The following is a 9093-nucleotide window of genomic DNA, read 5'->3' as shown; positions in this document are numbered from 1 at the left end:
TTGATTTTATAAAGTGTGGCATGTGCAGTGAGCCACCAAGCCCGAAGCATGGCGAGCGCACGCACATAACTTCACAGGTATACGCGTCCCCTCGCGGGGCTCGCTATGCTACGCGTCCCCACACTTTGGGCTCGGTGGCTCGCTGCGCTCGCCACACTTAGTAAAATCAACTCCATGCCGACGTGGATAGTGGGGGTATGAAAAGGTCGGAGGACGCGTACCGCCGCCCCTCGCGGGCTCGCTGTGCTCGCCACGCTTTGGGTTGACGTCAATAGTGGGTTGGCGTTCAGGGGCGGGCTGGGCCGGAAAGAAGGGTGCCATGTGCCCCCCAGGCCGCTCTGACAGGAGTGCTGCGGGCCGTGGCCGCTTCCGCGGCTGCCTTACCTAGTCCTGCACTGTCGGTGGCCATGTTCCTGTAGGCTTTTAAAACGTGTCTGCGGCTACAGGAACATGGCCGTCGGTCTCCACGGCTACGTGGAGGAGGGCCCGGCTGCCTGTTACCTCTCATCCCCGCAGTGACAGACGCTGGGTGCGGACGTCATGACGATGACGCCGCCCACACATCTGTGCAGGAAGTAGCAGCAAGCAGGCTGGAAGGGGAGTCGGGGACCAGGGCCAGTAGTTTTGAAAAGCTGGGAGCCGCAGCAGCAGGACGGTGACAATGACATACAGTAAGTGAGGAATGGATCAAACTCAGAAATAAAAAAATATCAATTTCTGCTGTTTCCTGAGATGTCCCCCTTTATAATAATGCCATGACACCACAGGCTGCTCCCCCTGTATAATAATAATGCCATGACACCACAGGCTGCTCCCCCTGTATAATATAAAAGTAATGCCATGACACCACAGGCTGCTCCCCCTGTATAATAATAATGCAATGAAACCACAGGCTATTTCCCCTGTATAATATAAAAGTAATACCACAACACCACAGGCTGCTCCCCCTGTATAATAATAATAATGCTATGACACCACAGGCTGCTCCCCCTGTATAATATAATAAAAGTAATGCCATGACAAACAAATTATTATACAGGGGGAGCAGCCTGTGGTGTCATGGCATTATTATTATGCAGGGGGAGCAGCATGTGGTGTCCTGTCTTTTACGAAAGGGTGCAGCCTGTGGTGCTGTGTTCTTTATGCAGGAGAGCAGCCTGTGGTGTACTGTTCTTTATTTATGCAGGAGAGCAGCCTGTGGTGTCCTTTTCTTTATGCAGGAGAGCAGCCTGCAGTGTCCTGTTCTTTATGCAGGAGAGCAGCCTGTGGTGTCCTATTATTGTGTTTTTTTATTAATACATATTTTTAAACTGCAAAAACCTAAAATGTTACTTATCGGCCAGTGCTCTGGACTTGCCCCCCAGGCTGAAAGTTGCCAGCCAGCCCCTGGAGGCGTTAACAATGGGGGGGCATTAACCATACTTTATAACCATACTCAATGAGAAATTGGCAATATTGGCCCCTATGTAAAATCGCGTTGATCGCATCGCGGCCCATTATAATGGGCCGCGACTGACACAATCAACCCGATTTTGACTTGAAAAATAATTTAACATTATCTTCTATGGGAAAATCGCGTTGATCGCATCGGTCGCATCGTGGCCCATTATAATGGGCTGCGATCAACGAGATTTTCTCTTTCACCGGCAAATTAGCAGGTGATTGACAGAAAATCGGGTCCATCGCGTTGATTGTATGCCGTAAGTACCTTACACTTAAGGCATACAATCAATGAGACGGGCGCCGTGCTAGGAAATAAGTACCAAATAATTTGCTTTATCTGTGGATCTTTTAGCTTGTGTCAGTCAGTAATGAGTGCACCTGTCAGGTGATCTGGAAAACGTGAACACTGTGTGGTCGTGAGGACCGAGTTTGAGAACCTGTGTCCTATATTTATCCCAATAATTTCATACCTTCCAACAGGGAGCCCATGTCGATCTAACGCTAGTGTCAACCTAGTTGCATGTCGACCATGTAACTGTAGACCTAATGACCATATCCCCACATTATACTCTGTGAAATTCCTTTTCATGTCCTACTATATCATAGTCTTGCACTGTAAATTAGCATACCCCCCTTCTGCATGTAGTGGCCATTGGCCAGGCTGTGGGGAAAGCAAGATTCAGGGCAACTGAAACCCCCCATGAATTTGCATATTTATAGTCAGTTGTGTTCTCTTACTGATGTATTCATTTTTGCATATTTATATATATATATATATATATATATATATCTAAAATAAACAGGAGAGAGAGGTGCGCCTCATAGTGCAGATCAATGGATATTTATTAAAGAGTTAAAACACTCCAGGTAAAAAACACAGTTGCTCGTACCATGAATTAAAACGCTGTGGACTGATTACCACATGATATAACACGTTACCCACGGCAAACAGCTCCTCTGGAACCACGAAGTCCTTAGTAGCATGTATCGCTGCAGACACTGGGTTGTGCCGCAGAAACCAGCAGACGGTTGGACGAAGGGACACCAGAACAGGTGAAAAGCGGGCGTGGCCTGTGATACCCGCTTTCCATCACGTCCCGTCTTCTCTCCTGTTCTGGTGTTTCCAGGTCTCCACAAAGAATCATAAGTGAAGTAATTATCTCCACCTGTGGCTCGTTTATAATGTGTCAGCCAGTAATGAGTGCACCTGTACCCCAGTTAGGTGATCTAGAAAATGTGAAATGTTGGTAGCTCTCGAGGACTGGAATTGGCTAACACTGGTATATACCAAGATTTGAAAAGTTGATGTACACAATGCAGGTGTCTGTTGTTGAAAATTATCCAGCTTCTTCTCTATTTTAGCTATACAGATTTATTCTTTATTATTGCCTTCTTATTTCAAAATAAATAAAGAAGTGTCATTTTGAAGATTGGACTTGCGTACCAAATCATCTCATGCTCGAATTGGGTGTTAATTATAATTTTACTACTGTACCTCATAGACCCTTATCTGTAATAGCAGTTTGAAGAGTCTTTCAACACTTTGCAAACTAGGGGACCAGTAGCGCTCCGGTTGTGGAACCATGTGCAAAAATTTAGTTTAAGCCACCCCTTACACCCCAACCCAAATTCCCAATATGAAACGCGGCAGCGAGTGACAGGGATTGGAAGAGGGTGACTGTAAGGTTGGGGTAGGCAGAGTGTGATAGGGAGAAAGAGTGGGTGATGGGGGGAGACTGTTGATGACTAGTACAAGTACAATGTCCTGTGTGGTGCGGATAACAGGGGGCAAGTATCTTAGTGGAGGCATGAACACAGTGGCCCCTGCTTTGTCCTTGATAGACTAGGGTGACCAACTCATCCCTTAATCCGAGACACATATTAATTACACAGGTTCTGTGGCAGTTTAAAACCAGGTAAAATGGAGTCTTGGGTGTGGCAGTTTAAAACCAGGTGAAAGCCAGCCACAGAACCTGTGTAATTAATGTGTCCCGGATTAAAGGGATGAGTTGGTCACCCTATGATAGACCCATCACCCAGAGACAGAACTACCTTTGGTGCAAAGGTGCCCACTGCTGCCCCTGTTACCCAGTTTTTTCTTGTCACCCTCTGCCTCTCCCTGTCACACACTGCCATGTTGCGTATTGTGAACTTGGATTGAAGTGGAGGAGAGGGGGCCTAATTTATTTTTGCTCATGGGCTCACAACCGACAAGTTCACTACTGCCCCACCCCTTGACTTTCCTCAGTTTGGCATTTGCACAGACTATTTTTCTATTAGATTTCAATGGTGCAGGGCCACACATTGGGAACAAATCTAAATCAAATGTGCTAGATTTTGATTCTATAGAAAAATAGACCACATTGAACCTTGTGTATGGGGCAATACTCTGACAGGGCCAATTACAGGGTTAATTACACCGGTTGTGAGCTGCCTTTAATTTACAGACTAAAGTGAATCATGAATTATTTTTTTTACAGATGTCTGTTAAATAGATAAATATATAGCAGTATATGACTGTGATTCTCCGCAATCATATGTGGCAGGACTCCGCTATTAGCCCAGAACACATTCATCCCTTGCTCTGTTAAATAAGGGCCAGGTCCCTCAGGCAGTGTGGCCCACTCTGCTCCCTACACTGGGTCATTCACTCAACATTGCTCAAAATGGTCTGTGGGAGGGCCAGGGCATAACCAATATTGGTTGTGCAGCATGTTGGCATTTTGCAATGGAACTACCATAGATGTGCAGCGGTCAGCATTATATAAAAGATAGTTACAGGTGTTTCCTTGCAATCAGAGAGGATGAGTCTGAGTAAAGGTATAACTTGTTTTTGTAGAACTGGGTAACAGGATCAATATAACATGACTAAACATCAGCATTCAGTAACAGCTTATTAAACTCAACATGTCTGCCACATGTGTTTCTTCCTTTACTCCATCAGACAAGAAGAAGCAGGAAGCATCAGAGAGATACAGGAACATAACAGCAAACACACAATACATATCACAGTATGTCGCCATCTACTGTCCCTCCAGTGTACATGCATAAATACATGCATATGAATAAAACCCACAGCCTGTTGCATATATTCCAATACCCCTTCTCAACAGATTAGGTTTCTTCAATTAAACCCATTTTCAATGTAATTCTCAAATGTCTCTCTCTGACAAGAGGCTTAGTCAGGATATCAGCTGTCATGTCTTCTGTCGGACAATAGGTCAACTCAATAAGACCTTGTTCTTGTTGATCCCTCAGAAAGTGATGCTTGACATCAATGTGCTTGGTTCTGGGATTTACTCTCTCAGTTTGCGCTAACGTCAGGCATCCTTGATTATCCTCATCTATCTTTATAGGTTCTTCTTGATGCATACCTAGGTGTGAAAATAGGGTCATTAACCATATCACTTGTTCACTGGTGTGAGCTGCCGCTATGTACTCAGCTTCTGTAGATGACAGTGCTATGGAAGACTTGCTTGTCCAGCTGATCCTTCTCCGATTGAGAATAGATATGCACTTTTGGATTTTCTGTTGTTGATTCAGACTGGGCTGAAGACGTAAACATGTCCTGTTAATTTGTGACTTGTGCTTGCTGAGAGTTTGAGTTTATTGTTAATCGTTCCCTTTAAGTAACGAATGACTCTCTTAACTGGGTTCCTGTCCATCTGTGTTGGTTTGGAAACTTTTCTGCTTAGTGTCCCAACTGCTGTGGAAATGTCTGGTCTGGTGATGGTTGCAATATATAGCAATTTTTGGTACTTGTTTCCTAGCACGTGGCCTTCGCATCGCATACCATAACACTAAATATCGTATGCAATGGTATGTGATGCGATGCGACGTGAGGTTGTACAATAAAATATTGCATCGTATGCCATACAATGGCATACGATGCGATCGTATACAATTTTTGATTGTACAACCACCCTGATGGGTCCTTACAATGTTAAATGCCCCCCCCCCCCACAATCAACGCCAATCAGAAGCATGGCGAGCGGCGGTGGTACGTGTCCGACCTTTTCATACCCCCACTATCCACGTCAGTGTGGAGTTGATTTTAGATAGTGTGGCAAGCACAGCGAGCCACCGAGCCCGAAGCGTGGTGAGCGGACGTGAAATACGAGCCCGAAGTGTGGCGAGTGAATGCGCAATACATGTAAAGTAATCCGTGTCCCCTCGTGGGGCTCGCTGCGCTCGCCACACTATCTAAGATAAACTCCTCACCAACGTGGATAGTGGGGGTATAAAAAGGTCAGGTGACGCTTACCGCCGTCCCTTGCGGGCTCGCTGCACTCCCATGCTTCGGTTTGGTGTTGATCGTGGGGGTGGCGTTGAGTAAGGGGGACCTTTTAACATTGTAAGGACCCATCAGGGTGGTTGAACAATAAAAAATCGTATACCATCGCATGCATTGTATGCGGCTATATGGCATGCGATGCGATCGCATAAGATGCCATAAGATGAAAATATTGGGTGCTGTGCTAGGAAACAAGTACCCAATTTTCCTATAGCTTGTCCTGTATAGGTTATTTGTAATGGTTCACTTTGATTGCTTGATTCATTTACATAACTTGTCTCCATAATGCTGTGTACACACGGGGGAGATATATTGCTCAGCCATATATGGCTGAGCAATATATTGCTCAGTTTCTCCTGTTCATCAGCGATCAGAGATGGTCGCTGATGAAAAAGAAACTGCCTGGGGGAGCCCGGCAGTGGTAATCAGCTGGTCGCAGGAGCATGTTCCTGCGACCAGCGATCACCACAGGGGCAAAAACGGGAGCGCGCTCCCGGCGATATATCGCCGGTGCACACTCCCATTGCGGGCAATATGGTCGCTCAGCGACCATATTTCCCGTGATTTTGGACAAAATCGCCCCCGTGTGTACGCACCTTTAGAGTTCTTGCTGTCTTTGCTTCTAGCATACCAAACTCCTCAATGGTTTCTTGAAGCTTGCGTTTTTTTACTTAATGTGAATGCTCCATCATCTTCTCTTGAGACTTCCATTCCCAAGTAATGTGCTATGTGGCCTAGATCTTTTGTGTCAAACTGACTGTTTAGTTCTTGTAGTAGTTCAATTTCATCCCCTTCTTGTTCAGAACAAACTAGCAAATATCCACGTAAATTAAAAAGTATAGACTTCTTTCCTATATTGATTTTGTATAGAGACAGGGGTCTGCTTTGCTTCTGATGAACTCCTTCTCTATCTATACTTCATTTATCTTTGTATTCCATGCTCTCGCTGCTTGTTATACACCATATAGGCTTTTGTTAAGCTTGCATAGGTGATATGGTAATTGAGCATCTACGAAGCCTGGTGGTTGCTCCATGTATATGTCTTCCTTTAATTCCCCATGTAGAAAGGCTGTATTCACATCAAAATGTTCACCTGCATAACTTTTATGGCTGCTGTTAGAAGTAAGGTTCTGATGGTGTGCTTCACAACTAGAGCAAACGTTTCATCATAGTCTTCTCCAAATTTCTGTGAATATCCTTTAGCAACCAATCTTGCCTTGTACCTTTCTTCTTTTCCTTCAGTATCATATTTGACCTTAAAAGTCCATTTGCATCCTTTGGCCTTTTTATCTGCTGGTAGTCTGGTCAATGTCCATGTCTGGTTATCTTTCATTGACTCCATTTCCTCCTTTGCAGCTCCTAGCCATTTGTGTGCTTCTCTTTCTGGAAAGGTAGCAATTTATTCGAATGATGTAGGTTCTCGTATGTTAATTGCCTTTGCTTTGTTAGATAGACCTACCGGTGCCTTTCCTTTATTTTCTCTTGAAGAGCGTCTCACTCCTTCTGTTGTACTTTCCTGAGTGTCTCTGGTATCTATCTTATGTTGTACCTCGACTGCTTGAGTGATGTCTACTTCATCTGTTTTATTGGATACTCTAATTTCCTCTTCAACTGAGTTTGCATTAATTATGACATTTCTTGCTTCCTCTATGAATGTCACACTGTTGTTTATGGTTATTCTATCACCTTTTTTGACTTAAGACTCTGTAACCTTTTGAATGTTTGCTGTAACCGACTAGAACTCCCTCTACTGCTCAGTTTTGTAACTTGCTCCGTTTACCTGCAGGAATGTAGGTGAAGGCTTTGCATCAGAAAACTCTGATGTGCTTTAGGATGGGTTTCTTACCATACCATAGCTCATAAGGTGCCTTCCCTACTAGTTTGGAGAATAGTCTGTATTGAAGATAGGTGGCTGTCATTGCCGCCTCACCCCAAAATTTATCAGGTAGTCCTGAATCTGTAAGCATACATTTGATCATTTCTGTTAACGATCTGTTCTTTCTCTCAGATACGCCATTTTGCCCTGGCGTGTATGGTATAGTCTTCTGATGCTCTATGCTAAATCTTCTTAAGTACTGTTCTATTTTTCTGCCCTGTGAACTCGCCTCCTTTGTCACTGCGAAATGTTAGCATATTCCTCTTTAATCTGTTTCTGGTCATGGATACATAATCTTGCAACTTGTCAAAGACTTCATCTTTGCTTCTTATAAGATAAGTGACTGTGAACCTGGAATAGTCATCAGTAAATGTCAGCATATACATTTTGCCTCCTGATGTGCGTATTTTCATAGGTCCGCATACATCACTGTGTACAAAATCTAATGGTCTTGAAGCTCTGCTTTCACTTTTCTTTGTGATTGTCACCCTTGTTGCTTTTGCTTTAATACAACACTGCCATGTCATCATTTCCAAACAATTTAACACTGCAAGATCCATTGCTAGGTCTCTTCTCTGCATTTCCTTTATGCAATCTGGGTGTCTATGTCCCAATCTTCTGTGCCACTTTTGAATGCAGTCTGCATGTTTCTGTGTACTTAGCTTTACCTGCTGTGCTGCAATATCCATACAATATAAGTGTTCTTTTATTCTGGCTGTAGCTAGTGTTTCTCTTCTATTTTGGATAAAACACTTGTTGTTCTGGAATTTTACAGTAAGTCCTTTTTCTGCTAAATTGTTTGCTGACAATAGAGCCTCTTCCAGCTTAGGAACATATAGTACATCTGTTACGTCTATCTGTATGTAGTTGCCATTACCCTTGGAGCATAGGAATTGACCTTTTCCTTCTGCAATGATGTTTGTACCATCTGCCAGGTAGATAGTTTCCTTGTGGTTCAAATCAAGTTCAGTGAAGAAGTCCTTGTTATTTGTCATATGACTGGTCGCTCCTGAATCCACGTACAATTTGTCTGACAATTGGGCTACTGTCGCTTTAAATGTCGCATTTCAATTATGTGCACTTGTTTCTGTGAGTGTGTGGCTTTGGCTCTTTGTTTGTGAAAACTTTCAGGTGGTCTGTGCTGTTCTGACTTCCATATGGTGCAATCTTTCTTTAAGTGACCCACTTTCTTGCATCTGAAGCATGCAATTATTTCCTTAGTGTGTGGCTTAAGCTCCGTACACACGGGGGGGAGATATATTGCTAGCAATATATTGCTGAGCAATATATTGCCCAGTGTCTCCTTTCCATCAGCGACCAGAGATGGTCGCTGATGAAAAGGAACCTCTGCTGGGGGAGCTGCAGAGTTAATTAGCTGGTCGCAGGAGCAAGCTCCTGCGATCAGCGATTACAATGGGGCAGAAAACGGGAGCACGCACCCGGCGATTTAACGCTGGTGCGCACTCCAATCACTGGCAAT

This window comes from Crinia signifera, chromosome 6 (genome assembly GCF_055691185.1).
Source record: "Crinia signifera chromosome 6, ASM5569118v1, whole genome shotgun sequence".
Lineage (NCBI taxonomy): Eukaryota > Metazoa > Chordata > Amphibia > Anura > Myobatrachidae > Crinia > Crinia signifera.
The sequence above is the reverse complement of the archived record's forward strand: the minus strand, read 5'-3'. Positions refer to the sequence as shown.